At 35.0% G+C, this 13483-nt stretch overlaps 1 protein-coding gene and 1 long non-coding RNA gene across 18 annotated transcripts in view; one reads left to right on the top strand and one right to left on the bottom strand.

The window, feature by feature from the left end:
- HMBOX1 (homeobox containing 1) overlaps nt 1–13483 on the top strand; it is a 189361-nt gene that overhangs the window by 49204 nt on the left and 126674 nt on the right. The gene's annotated exons all lie outside the window — the stretch shown is intronic.
- The window catches only part of LOC119865939, a 39222-nt gene continuing 28475 nt past the window's right edge, over nt 2737–13483 (bottom strand). Inside the window, exon 3 of the long non-coding RNA XR_005378618.1 lies at nt 2737–2879. This is a non-coding gene — a long non-coding RNA (uncharacterized LOC119865939). The remainder of the gene's footprint in view (nt 2880–13483) is intronic.

The following is a 13483-nucleotide window of genomic DNA, read 5'->3' as shown; positions in this document are numbered from 1 at the left end:
GGATTAAATCCCACATTGGGCTCCCTGCATGGAGCCTGTTTCTCCCTCTGCCTGTCTCTGCCTCTCTCTCTGTGCCTCTCATGAATGAATAGATAAAATCTTTAAAAAAAATAAAAATAAAAAATAAAACCTATAGAAAAGACTGTGACTTTGAAAAGGCAATGTTTCTTAGAGAAGACCCAAAAAGAATGAATAAGAGAATGAATATTGATAAATTTCATTTCATGAAAATGAAAAACTTAATTTCTTTGAAAGACATGTAAGAAGCTACAAGGTCACATTACAAACATGCATCCTGAGATAGGTGTAATTATTAGCCTTATTATGCAATCTATCACTCCAGTATGGTGTAGAAGAAAGAGTGCTGAGGCTTAGACTCAAGAACTTCTCATATATAATCCTAATTCTGGTACTTATCAAAGATATAGTTTATGAAACTTAGTGGTTTTTTACAGTCTTTGAGCTTTGGTTCATTTTTTCTTTTTGTAAATTGTAATAGTAATGCCTATTTTATAGGATTATAATGGTGGTCAAATAAAAAATAGATGTAAAAGTATTAGAATGCAGTTGCTATTCTTAGTGTATCATTGTCATCAGTATTTGTTATCAGACACTAATGAACCTTGAAAAATAGTATGAAAGGACCTCTCTTTTTCACATAACCAAACTATAATTATCTCTTAAGGAGAGTCTAACATTTTTAAGTACTTTTTTAAAATATTTTTTTTATTTTTAAGTAATCTTTACACCCAATGTGGGGCTTGAACCTACAACCTTGAGAACAAGAGTCATATGTTCCACTGACTAAGCCATCTGGGTGCCCCTAAAATTTTAAATACTTTAATAGCTGTATAAACATCCATTAACTCACTCCAGTGATCCTTGTTGACCATGGAAATCAAAAGTGGTTGTAGTTTTTTTTTTTTTTTTTTTTTTCATTTTCTCTTAAGGGACAACTGGTTCACACTACTTTTGTGAATGCTTAGAGTTTTATACCAAGCCAGCATTTACTTTTTATCAGCATTACTTTTATGAGCAATTGAAAAAACATTCTCTAAAGAGGTAGAGATAATAATAATCATGTCATTTATTATTATATGAATAAATATAAATGTGTACTATGTGTTATATATTTAAAATGTAATAATAATAGAAGCAATTGGTCATTAATGTACTTTTTTAGTGTAGTGAGATTCATCTATACATGTAATAATCCACTGTAAGAAATGAAAGATAGTTAAGTGGTTCCCGAGAACATACGAGGTACTTTGAGCTAAAAAGAGAATAGGTTTCATGTCAGATGAGATGAACTCTGTTGCTTCACAAATCCACTTGTCTTTGACGCAGAAAAAATTAGTTTTTTAATATCTAAAAGTTAGATTGTGGAGACTCATCCATGAATCATCCATTATATATGTAAACTTTCTGTATTACAGAGGTTCAGAACCTTTGTTTATCAAGGACACTGAATGCCAGGGTTAAAAAAAAAAAAACAACAACCAAGGCCACTTTCAAGAAAACCAAATTAAGGGATTTGAGGGCAAGAAAACTAGAAAACATCATCATTCTACTTTTAAAGTCAATATATATTTTATATTAGGTAGATAGGATATAGGACGTTAGAACTGAAGAGAACAAAAGGGAAAAAAATGTGGTATTCTTTGTGTCTTCCTTTTTTCAGTTGTTGGTTAACTGTCTTTTCAGTCACCCAGCTTTACTGGGACAGGGTGAGAAAGATGGATAAGATGAAGGATGTAAGATTGGTAATGAGGATGGTAAAGGTGAGGTGGAAAAAGATTTATAAACTGGTTCTGGAGGATTTAAAGTGGGTATTAGTATTTCTTTAGAGAGATCCTTATAAGACCTTTGGATTGTGGAAATAAGTTACTACGGTTTATTATCTGTACTCACTGAAATTGCCTTTTTCTTATTAGCAGTTAACTGTTACTCCACTTCTGCTCTTTCCAACTTTATTCTACCTTTACTAAGGAAAATTATTTTATATGTACAATGTTGTCATTTTATAAAGTAATTGTTACAGCCCAGATAGATTCATAAGCAAAAGGCACCCCTGTTCCTTGAATCAGTCTCTCTGGGATATGGATCTTCTTACTCACAGCTTTGAAATTTTCTAATCTATAGAAAAAGAAAGTTCTTTCTGTTTGTAAGAATAAAGTCCAGCAGATTTTCTTGACTACAGTCTAGTGATTAGACCTCCTGATGTTGCCAAAATAAACCTTTGAGATTGGAGACTTTGTTTTTGTATCTTCCATTAATATTTTACACACAAAATAGAGGCTTAATATTTATTAGTAAAAGTAGGACTTTATATTTGCATCATTTAGAATCCTCATATGTTAGAAAAGGAAAAGAAGAATAAGTGTGTTTGATGGCTAAGAATAGCATTGATTTTCAAAGTATGATCATCAAGAGTTTTCGTGAAGGCAACTTCTGGAAAGAAACTGAAAAATCATTTTAAAACATTAGAAATGCTGCTTAAGATTTCCCTTATCTGTTCATTTTTGTCCCTTGTTATTGTGCTTTGTTTTGTTTTGCCCTACCCCCCCCCCCCCCCCCCCACACACACACACATACCCTCTTACCCACAGTTGCTTTTTTATATCTCCGTTGTTAGGGCTTATAAGGGATGCTGCATTTGAATCCCAGTCTCTCTTTATTTTCTCTTTCTCTCTCACTGTCTAAGAAGACCACATATCCATCATTACCTTCATTTAATTAAAAAAAAATAACTGGCGTTTGCCTCCAATTATCATAACATGGTAGCATTCTTCTGTGTCTTAGTATCCCAGGCCAAGTCAGTTTTCTGTATTTCAGATAACAGACATTGAAATCTGTTTCACATCTTGATGATTAGGAATCTATAATGTTAAAAGGAAAAAGTGGTGTTGAAATATGACCTTGCACAAGTTCAACCTCATTTAGCTGGCTTTCTTTATCTGCAAATTTGGGAAAATTAATGTTTGTCCTTGAACCTAATAGAATCTGTTGTGGGTATAAAATTAAACAAAGCTTTGTACGCTGCACAAGACCTCTGCAACTTTAAGATATTATGGGGATGATATGTCTAAAGTGCCACTTAGAAAAGGCTCATTAAAAATAAAACATTCACACTCCTATGAAGCAGCAAGGGGCATCTTTTCAGTCTCTTCATTTTTTTATCTGTACTAGCCTCCCAATCCTCTAAGGAAATTCAGTCCACCTCTAAAAACCTAGGGCACATGTTACCACCTCCATAAATTCTCTCTTTGTGCCCTAAATTAAAAGTGATTTCACCCCTTAGAATTCAGATGATTTGGCAACCTTTTAATGGATGTAGCAGTTGCCTTATATTTTTATTCTTTTCGATCTACCCACTGTTCTTGAGTAAAACATCTGATATTGTAAACTAAATTAGGCAGAGTCACTCCAACCTTAAATGTGTCTAAGATGACATGGGGAATCTTGGTCTCCTTGGAATTTAGGAGGTCAGGCCTTCTACTTCAAACACACTGTACTTCTGTTTTACATGGTTTCTTGTGTTTTACATACCTCCCCACCCTCAACGTAGGTCTTTTGCGCCTGATGTTGCCTTAGTCTAGAATCAATGTTTCTTTTCTCTCTTTGTTTGTGTGGTACCTATCCTTCAGATCTGAGCTTTATCATTAATTCCTAAGAGAACCCTTTCTGTCCTAAAAGAATCCTAGCCTGTTACCAATTCCTAGTGAATCCTTTTTCCTAGGTCAACTGTCCCACATTGTATACCTCAGAACATTCTAGCACAGCACTCATCACAAGTGAAGCTTTGCCATTTGTTTGTAAACAAATGACTTTCAATAATGACTTTCACTAAACTGGAAGCTCCATGAGAGCTGAAATTATGTATGTTTTTATGTTTTTGTTCCCGGTTATATTGCTGTTGCCTCCATATATACCTATTGCCTGTAGTTCCTGAAACATAGTCTTAACTAGGTAAATAGTGTACATAGTTGTATAAATAGTCCACAAACATCACTTTGACAAACATTGGACCAGAAGCTCTGGACCCTTACATTTTGTCCCTGGCTTACAACTGACTTGTAACTTCTCTCTTAACCTTTCTGTCTTGGTATCTAAAACTGAATAAAACCAGTTCTACTTATGGGGTGTGAACATTAAATGAGAAATGTGAGGATACTATGAAAGTATAAAATGCTACTCAAATATAAAATTATATGAAACAATGTATAAGTGGAAGACAACTGTCATGGATATAGAATATAATACATGGGCCGTGTCACTGTTATTGATTCTTTAAATCTAGGAATAGAGTTCAATCTCTACTTCCTGTACTTTTGATTTCTTGCTTATTTTACAAATTATAGCTCTCACTATCCATTGTTTAAAGTAGTGAATATCATTTATTTCCACTTGTGAAAAGCATATGAGCCTAAATTGCCTAAGACTAGCCTTCAGATTCCTGTTTATGGTCCAGCAAGCCGTATGAATACAGACCTCATCTTTTGCAAAACGCTTATCTCTTTGTTTATAATTACTTAATACTACCTGCTGTGAGGCATAAAGAGATTGTATATGTTATTTTAACTGGATAAAATGGAATAGGAAAACAGTTAAACAAATTGAATGGATACTTTGTTGTATTTTTGGAACTGGGCAAGATACCCTCAACTTTTAAAACAAACTGTTTGGTCATTCCATAATTTTCTTCTACTAGCCTATTAAAATATATTTATGTTGCCCCCCTCTGTTTTCTGTTCCCAGTTCTTCCTACCTTCACCCTTTTTCATTCCTCCCAATTTTTCTTCTTTTTAACTTCAACAATTTGGGTTGCAGGGGAAAAAAACCTGGCACTTAATCAAGAACATGATCTCATTGCTTTCAATGGCTTAGAAAAGAAACATTTTAAAGCAGTTGAAAGATTTCACTTTGGAAAGTAGGTACTGCATAACTAAGTGTGTTGGTTCCCAGCAGAGCCTTGAGTAACCTCTTTCCAGCCATCCTCGTGTTTTTTCTCTTCTACTTCCTGTTCAGTGAGCAATAGCCTAGGTTTAAAAAAAAATAAAATAAAAAAAGCCAGTAAGACTTCCCTTTGGCTCTCTTGCAAGGGTATTGTTTTCTGTTCTTTCATCCTGTACATAATACTTTTATATTTTTGTAGCATAATTATTTCTAGGCTTCATCACCTATACAGACATAAAATATAACTTTTAGTTCCCTTCTGCTCACACAAACCTTCCAGCCCTTTTCAGAGTTCCCTTAGGTATTTCTGGGAATCTTTGAGTAGAGTGTAACGTGTTCAAAAACATGAAGTGAATATTCTTTTCTTACACTCTGCTTAGGAAGTCCATCCTCCTCAAGCCACCCCACTGTGGTACCTTCTCACTGCTATTGCTGCTGGGTCTTCTGTGAGGGACAGTAGCCAGGAATTCTGTCTTTAGTGCTTTCAGAGTTGCCAGTCTTCAGAGTACCCAAGAGGTGCAAGGTTGAATTAGAGAGTTCACGCTACCTCCCATCTCGACGCCACACTTTGTTCCCAAATCCCAAAGCAGCAGAGTTTATGCACACAGTTTCAGCCTCTCTTGAAAAGGTTTCTTATCTTTTCCATCTATCCTTTTATTTCTGGGCTCAAAACCAGTTCAGAGTGCCAGATAGAAAAAGAACACCATGCCATTTCTTCCATTGTGCTTATTTCATCTCACCCTTCTACTGCTCATCCTCTCAACTGCCTTTAGATTCCTTCTGAAATTTGCGTCATCCGTAGTAGTTGCTGAATTCTTAATTATTAATCTTAATTCTTGTAATCAGTTAACCTGTTACATCTTTAAAAACTGGTTTTTGAATAAGTACCTATTGCTACAAAATTCAAAAGATACCAAAGTATATCCAGTGAAAAGACTCCTAGCACCTCCATCCTACGGGTATCAAGTTCCCCACTCTGGAGGAATCAGTATTACCAATTTCTTCTGTATCCTTCTAGTAATGCTTTATGCATGTATAAACAAATCTATATAGTTAATATATATAGTCTTCCCCTTCTCCTTTGGAAATAACATATATACTTTCCTTGTCTTTGTTCTCTTCACTTGAAGACTGTTTTGTATTAGTACATCAGGAATTTCCTTATTTTTTTGTGGCTGCATTATATGGTTATATCATAACTTATTTGTCTTGTTCCCTAATGGTGGACTTTTAGATTGCTTCTAATCTTTCTGTATTACAAATAATGCTACAAGGAATAACATTTAACATAAGTTATTTTGCCCATGTAAATCTGTGGAGTAAATCCCCAAAACTGTGAGTTGGAGGTTGAAAGTTATATAATTTGGAGTAAATCCCCAAAACTGGAGTTGCTAGGTTGAAAGTTATATAATTTGGAACCTGCTACATTTTCAGTTACTAAATTTTTAGCTTTTGTTTTTGATTTCTAGCTTATATTCTAGGTTCCTTCTTTTAATAAATGAGCAGTATTACCACCTCATTTTATTTGGTGATTGCTTAGGCAGTGCTCAAGAAACATAAATAAGTGGAATAAGGAAAAAATAGATTTAGTTTTTGTTTTCATACTTTTCATAGAGATAAACGTATAAAGAATTATTTCTCTATCCTGGAACAAACCTCAGTATAAGCTCAGTGATAAATGGCAGCTGATACTTAGTGTCTAGAGGTGATAGGGACTGTGAAGAACTGGAGGATGAATGCCTTATTTAAAGGAGGGCACTGCCATTCAACTTCAGCCAGTTTTTGGCACACAAGGTATTACAAGCTCAGTGGTGACTCAGTGGTGAACAGATGCTGCAATTTTTTTCTTTAAAAACAGAAGCCTTCATATTTATATTCAGTCTCCTAACTTTAAAATTCCATGTAGACCAAACAAGACACTAACATGGGATTGATCCAGCTTGCTAAGCCTCCAATTTATGTCCTCTGCTGTTGTACATACAGAGGTGGCTTTTGGGTCTATTTCTCTAGCTCTAACTCCCACACATTCTGGTTCTTCATCGTCTGCTATCAACTAGATACTGCCTGTAGATGTTCCATAGATAAATATTCAATTCTGCATATCATTGTCTGTATTAAATCTTTATTTGTAATTTCCTTACCCTTGCTGGCAATATACAGAATCATGAAGTTCTAATACCTCATTTCTATTTATTTAGTCACCATATCCTATGACTCCCAACAAGCATTTTCTATTTTAGAGGTGTAGACTGTTAGAACTTTAGCAGGCAAGATCAGAAAATACAGCTATTCATTACCTTTTCTCCATGATCTGTACCAGAATTCTTTCTAGATTTTGGTCATTATTTGAAGGGACTGGGAGGATACAATCATAGGTGTTAATAAGTATTAAAATAAAACTTAGCAAGTAAGGTTTTTCCATTTGAAGTCACTGAATGTGTTTTGTTTTATGAGGTATTGGAAGAGTAATTAATACTTTGAGCCAAAGTCTCCAAATACTGGATTATGATTCCCATTGGATCGAAAACTCTTACCTTCATGGTTTTTTTTTTTTATTCCATGTTTCAGAATTTCCTACTAGAGAGGGTTACACAGTTTGCCAGTATTACCTCTTCCCTCCCTCTTCTCAGAGACTTCCGTTGCCCCCATCCCAATCCATCAAAGGTGATTGCACAGTTTTCAGGAGGTAAAAAGTAATTCCTTTCAGATGGTTGGAAACTGCTGCCATTGATGCTTTTTCTCAAATGGTCAGTCATTTTTTATTCATAATTAGAGTAATTAAAAGGTTAGTTAGAGGCACTATAAAGAATTGAATTTGGGGGGAAAAAAGACAAACTTGGGACAATGAGTTCTTGCAGTTACTGGGGGAAAGCAAGCCTTGTCCAAGCAGTTCTTGGCTGAGAGTTGTTTAGCTCTCGATTTCTGCATACTCATGAAACTATTTTCTCATAATTTAGTTTTCCAAATAAACTCCCCTTCTTAGACACAAAGTATTTTCAATACAAGCCATTACATTGTTTTTCTGATAGTCTCCTTAAATTAGTTTTCCTTTAGGTTACAGTAACCTTTTTGAAAGATTGATGGTTCATACCTTCAAAGGAGCAAGGGAACTAACATTTCAGGGTGCCTCCTTTGGGGGCCTGCTTTACATTATTTGATTTTAGTCCTCATAGTGACCCCTTGAGGTAGGTATCACTGTTCACAATTCACAGAGGAGGAAACGCTTAGTCAGATTAAGACGTTTGTACAAGATCAAACTGCTAACAAGTGGTAGAACCTGAGATTTCAAACATGAAACCCCCTTGCTCCAAGTCTCTTATTCTTTTTGTATTATTCCATTTTACTCCCAGTTTTGAATTTTAGAAAGATTATTTTGTTAATGATGAAGATTAAAAAGATTTAGAAATCTTTATAACAAATCTTTAGAATGATTATTTTGTTAATAAGAAAAAAAATGGTGATAGGGAGGACAGTTGGAAACCATGGCACTAATATAACAGAAGAAGTTTCAAGTAAGATAGAGAAGGTCATAGATAAAAGAATCTGCTAAGGGGGAGGGGGGACACCTGGGTGACTCAGTGGTTGAATGTCTGCCTTTGGCTCGAGTTGTGAACCCAGGGTTCTGGAATCGAGCCCCACATGGGGCTACCTGCTCAGCAGGGAGCCTGCTTCTACCTTTCCCTCTGCCGCTCCCCCTGCTTGTGGACTTTTACTCTCTCTGGTAAATAAATAAATAAAATCTTAAAAAAAAAAAAAAAAGAACCTGCTAAGGGGGATAATTAAACCATTGGTTTAGCATATACTTGTATTGTTTTAGTTCACTGTATAAAGAGTCGATTTTTCAAGCTATAAATTACAATTTAAAATGACAACCTATCAAATATATGTTGAGGTTATTAACGCTTAGTATTTGGGGATATGGCATAAAGTATAAATCAGAATTTTAAGACTGAATCATTCTCTGCCCTTTGTAGAGATTGTCTTTAATATGAATGTGCTTCGTAGGTATTTTTAAATCTTTCCTTTTATTTATACATAACTCATATAAAAGAAGTAGTAAAGAGCATGGGATACGGATTTAGCACATTTTTAATGATGGTTAGACATAATATGAGAGAATTTAAAAGTGATTTGAGTCTGGAAATTATTCCAAAGTTTGAACAAGTCTTGCCACTTATACTTAGATATAAATCCATAGTACAGAGAATGCTTTTTGAGAGCTAGTTGTATTTGGTAGCATATAGTAAATAATTTAAAATATTAATACTTTATATTTGCAAGGTACATTATACTTTATAGTTGTCATTATAGTGTGAGAACTCATGGGTTTGTCAGTAAATACCTGAGGAAAATAACTCAGAATAAGGGAGCTGAAATATATGGAGATTATGTTACAGCAAATAAAACTGAGATAAGCCATTATGATTCTGGAGTAGAATTTGTAATCTTGCTGGGAATGGCCAGGTCATGGGGAACAGAAAGGAACAAAAGAAAGAGAAAATGTCATGGTATCTGCACCCCTAGAATTTTAAAGATGAACATGAGAAAGCTGTGGGCTCCCTAACTCAGGCAGAGAGCCTTTTCTCATGACTTGAGATGCTTTTTATGTCTGTTCAGTCAGGCAATACAAAATGTGAAGCTCTAAAATAACTGTAGTAGACTGTGGGGAATGCAGGGAATAAGAGAAAGTGCAGTGTCCTTGGGATGCTTATAGTGTTATAAGTATTGGGATAAAGTATAAGCTGGCTCCCTGGAATTTGTCTGATTTAGCTTCAATTGTAAAACATAATCTGATTGGCTACCTCCTTATTTTGAATATATATTAGCATATCCTGAGATGTGGAAGGTAAAATACTTCTCTGCTTCTCTTACAATGGAGAGCATATGAAATCCTTCATCCTCTGCCTTTGTATCCTCCTTTTAGCACTCACCTCCTAGTAAATTGACAAGAGGATGCTTCAAAGCTAGTCATAAGAGTAGTTGATGATGCTCTCTAATGTCAATTTAATAGATGCTGGGAATGCCCCAAAATAACATTTCTGTTAACCTGTTGTTGATATTATCAGAAATTCTACCATTACCAATTCATGCTATTTCCTATTAATTTGGGTCATCCCTAGTAAAGCTATTGATTTAATTTCTATCTATCCAGGATAATATTTTGTATTTTTAATAGAAATTTTGAGCCATAGGTTCCTCTTTGATCTGGCCTTCCTAGTAGGTCCCACTTCTCTGATTTCATGTTCTGTTGTTCATGCAACTCTAGCCACACTGTCCTCAGTGGTATTTTTTGAACATGATAGTTTCTACCTCGAGGTCTTGATTTTGAATGCTTTTTCCCCTTTATCTACATGACTTGCTTCCTAATGTCATTCAAGTCTTTACTCTGATTTAATTTTATCACTGAGGCTTTTCTGAGCACCCTGTTTAAAGTTGTAACCCCACTACCCACAGTCCCTAAATGCTTTCTCAGCTTTGTCTTTTCTGTTGTACCTTACTATATGTTTGACCTTTTTTTTTTTTTTAATTTGCCTGTCTTTCACTACGAGAATGTAAGATTTATGTGGACAGGGAATTTTTTTTGTTCATTGCTGTATTTCCTAATGTAATTTCTCACATGTGATAGATGCTCAGTAAATATTTATTGAAAACATAAATGCGTGACTACAAGGTACTGCAGGATTGAAGCTTAAAAATGAGTGCCTCTAGGGAATGTGGATACATTATCTCATAGTATAGTTTTTCTTATGATGTTATTTCTCAAAGTATGTTAAATTTTGCTAATTCCTTTCCAAGAAATACTTGCCTAGAGCCAACTATGGGCAGTTTCTGTTTGCATATTTATAACAATTCTGAACTCAACAAAACCTTAAATGACATGCATTTAAGCAGACCCTATGTTTCTCGATGACTAACTTCGAATTTTTGCTTGCATTTATTGGTAAACTAGTATGAGCACTAACCTGGGAGTCAGGGTTTCTGGCTCCTAATATCAGATTTTTTATTCATCTATAAACAGAGGATTGCAAAACACTGTTAACATCTATTCTAGCTTTATCTAAGATTTTATGATTTCCCTTCCTATAGCTTAATGAAATATCTTACTCCAATTCTATAATTATTTCATTTATTAAACATTGGAAAACTGCTAGGATAGGGGAAATGCAAAAAAAAAAAAAAAAAGGAAGAAAATATTGGCCCTTTCAGAAATGCAGAACCACAAGCTTTTGCTTTGGAAGTTGTTTATCAGTACATTATATACTCGCCTGCAAAAGAAAATAGAGGCTTCAAAGTCATGAATGTTAGCCATGGATCAAGGCATGTGGATTGGTTCTGTGAGTAAATTGTTATATTTTAACATCAAAATATCCTAGATGTATGTCAATAGAAATTTTTTTTGTGTATGTTTTAATCCATGGGATAGTTCTATTTTTGAATGATAGTAACACAGGCTTTAAAAATTATTTATAATGGTAATAGACTCTACCTTCAAATTAAATTTTCCTGTTTGTAGTGAAGTAGAATTCTATCAAATTTACCTTCAGTTATGAATAACTTTTTAAGTTTATTTATTACCTCAGCAGTTTAAAAAGTATTAATGCAGGGGTGCCTGAGTGGCTCAGTCTGTTAAACATCCGACTCCTGGTTTCAGTTCAAGTCATGATCTCAAGCTTCTCTGTGTCAGGCTCCATGCTTAACATAGAGTTTGCTTTAGATTCTGTTTATTTCTCTCTCTACCTCTTTCTCCCCACCGCCTCTCAAGCAATCAGTCAATCAAATGAAATCTTAAGAAAAAAAAAGTGTTCATGTACCGCTGTGTCATATTATTTGGGTTCAGTAAATCCAGAGTTGACTAGAGATTCTGTGTGTTTAATTCTGATGCACAGCACAGTTTGGAACAACTGTCCTAAACTGATGTGGAGAAAAAGTGCTGCCTGCTACAATATATTTATACTGCAATTCAATGAGAATGAAGTAGGGTCATTGTGAAACTTAACTGTAACAAGAGTCAAGTACCCTTAGATGTTTATGGTAGGGAATGGAAAATAGTATGATATAAACAGCCACTTCATGTATTTTGAACTTAAGTAGATTTTTAAATCTGAAACTACAACTCTTTCAGATATAAAAGCCACAAGAAAATGGTATCTAAACCTACATTGGTATAAAGGTGGTCAGGAGACAAGGCCACATATAGAAACAGAGATGTTGGCTCAGCCTCTGACCTAAGGATAAGTATTCCCTAACATTTCGCAGCATAGTTTGATAGAGTTTACTGGTGACCTTCTATTAATAATAAAGGAATGCATATTTTTATTTTCAGGTTACATCATTATTTTAGAATGGAAAAAAGTAGGGAATATTTTGAAGGTAACATCAAAAACCACTATGTATTTTAAAATAATCAAACCTGTAACTAGGGCAGCCTGGGTGGCTCAGTGGTTTAGCACCGCCTTCAGCCCAGGGCGTTATCCTGGAGACCCGGGATCCAGTCCCATGTTGGGCTCCCTGCATGGAGCCTGCTTCTCCCTCTGCCTGTGTCTCTGCCTCTCTCCCTGACTCTGTGTCTCTCATGAATAAATAAATAAAATCTTAAAAAAACAAAAACAAAAACCTGTAACTTCTTTATTAAACCACTGTAGTAAATTCTAGAGGGCATGTGGCAGTCATGTGGCTCCTATGATTAATTGTGTTTATTGATAAAGCTTTAAGGTCATCCAATAATGAAGCATAATAGTTAGAGACTCCTTTCTAGAAGCCAAAAAAATAGAAATGTTCCACCTCTTCTATTCATGAATTAGTTCAACAAATACTGTAGTGCCTGTTATGTTCCAGATACTACTTTAGGAGCAGATACAGATAATAGACAGTTGTGACGCAGATAATAGACAATATAAATATATAATATGCCGAAGATTAATATTTGCTTAGAGGATAAAGAAAGCAAAAGTGAAACTCCTTTGCTTTTTTAAAAAAGCTGAGTGGACGGCCCCAGTGGCGCAGCGGTTTAGCACCGCCTGCAGCCCAGGGCATGATCCTGGAGACCCTGGATCGAGTCCCATGTCGGGCTCTGCATGGAGCCTGCTTGTCCCTCTGCCTGTGTCTCTGCCTCTCTCTCTCTCTCTGTGTCTCTATGAATGAATAAATAAAATCTTTAAAAAATAAAATAAAATAAAATAAAAATAAAAAAGCTGAGTTTAGGGAAGGGAAGTCTGGGATGAAAAGCCTGGTTTAGTTAACATCATAGATAGTTTAATCACTGCTTCTTGAATGAATGTGCAGAAAACTTTTGTCTGCAAATTTAGTGCACACAAAATTGATAGTGGGAGAAAGTAATGTAATTTTAGCTCTAGGACAGGAAAACTAATAGTTCCCTGTATTCTGCTCTGATTAGGCATTTTGCAGAAGTGTTGTTGAATTTGGGGAGCCACTTTCTGAGAGAAGACAGGATCATGACAAACTGTGTCAAACTAGAATCAGGACTGGGAATATTTAGCATGGAGACTCTTTGCAAAATTATATAGAT

This window comes from Canis lupus, chromosome 25 (assembly GCF_011100685.1).
Source record: "Canis lupus familiaris isolate Mischka breed German Shepherd chromosome 25, alternate assembly UU_Cfam_GSD_1.0, whole genome shotgun sequence".
Taxonomy (NCBI): Eukaryota; Metazoa; Chordata; class Mammalia; order Carnivora; family Canidae; genus Canis; species Canis lupus.
This window is presented reverse-complemented; position numbering and strand designations above follow the sequence as displayed.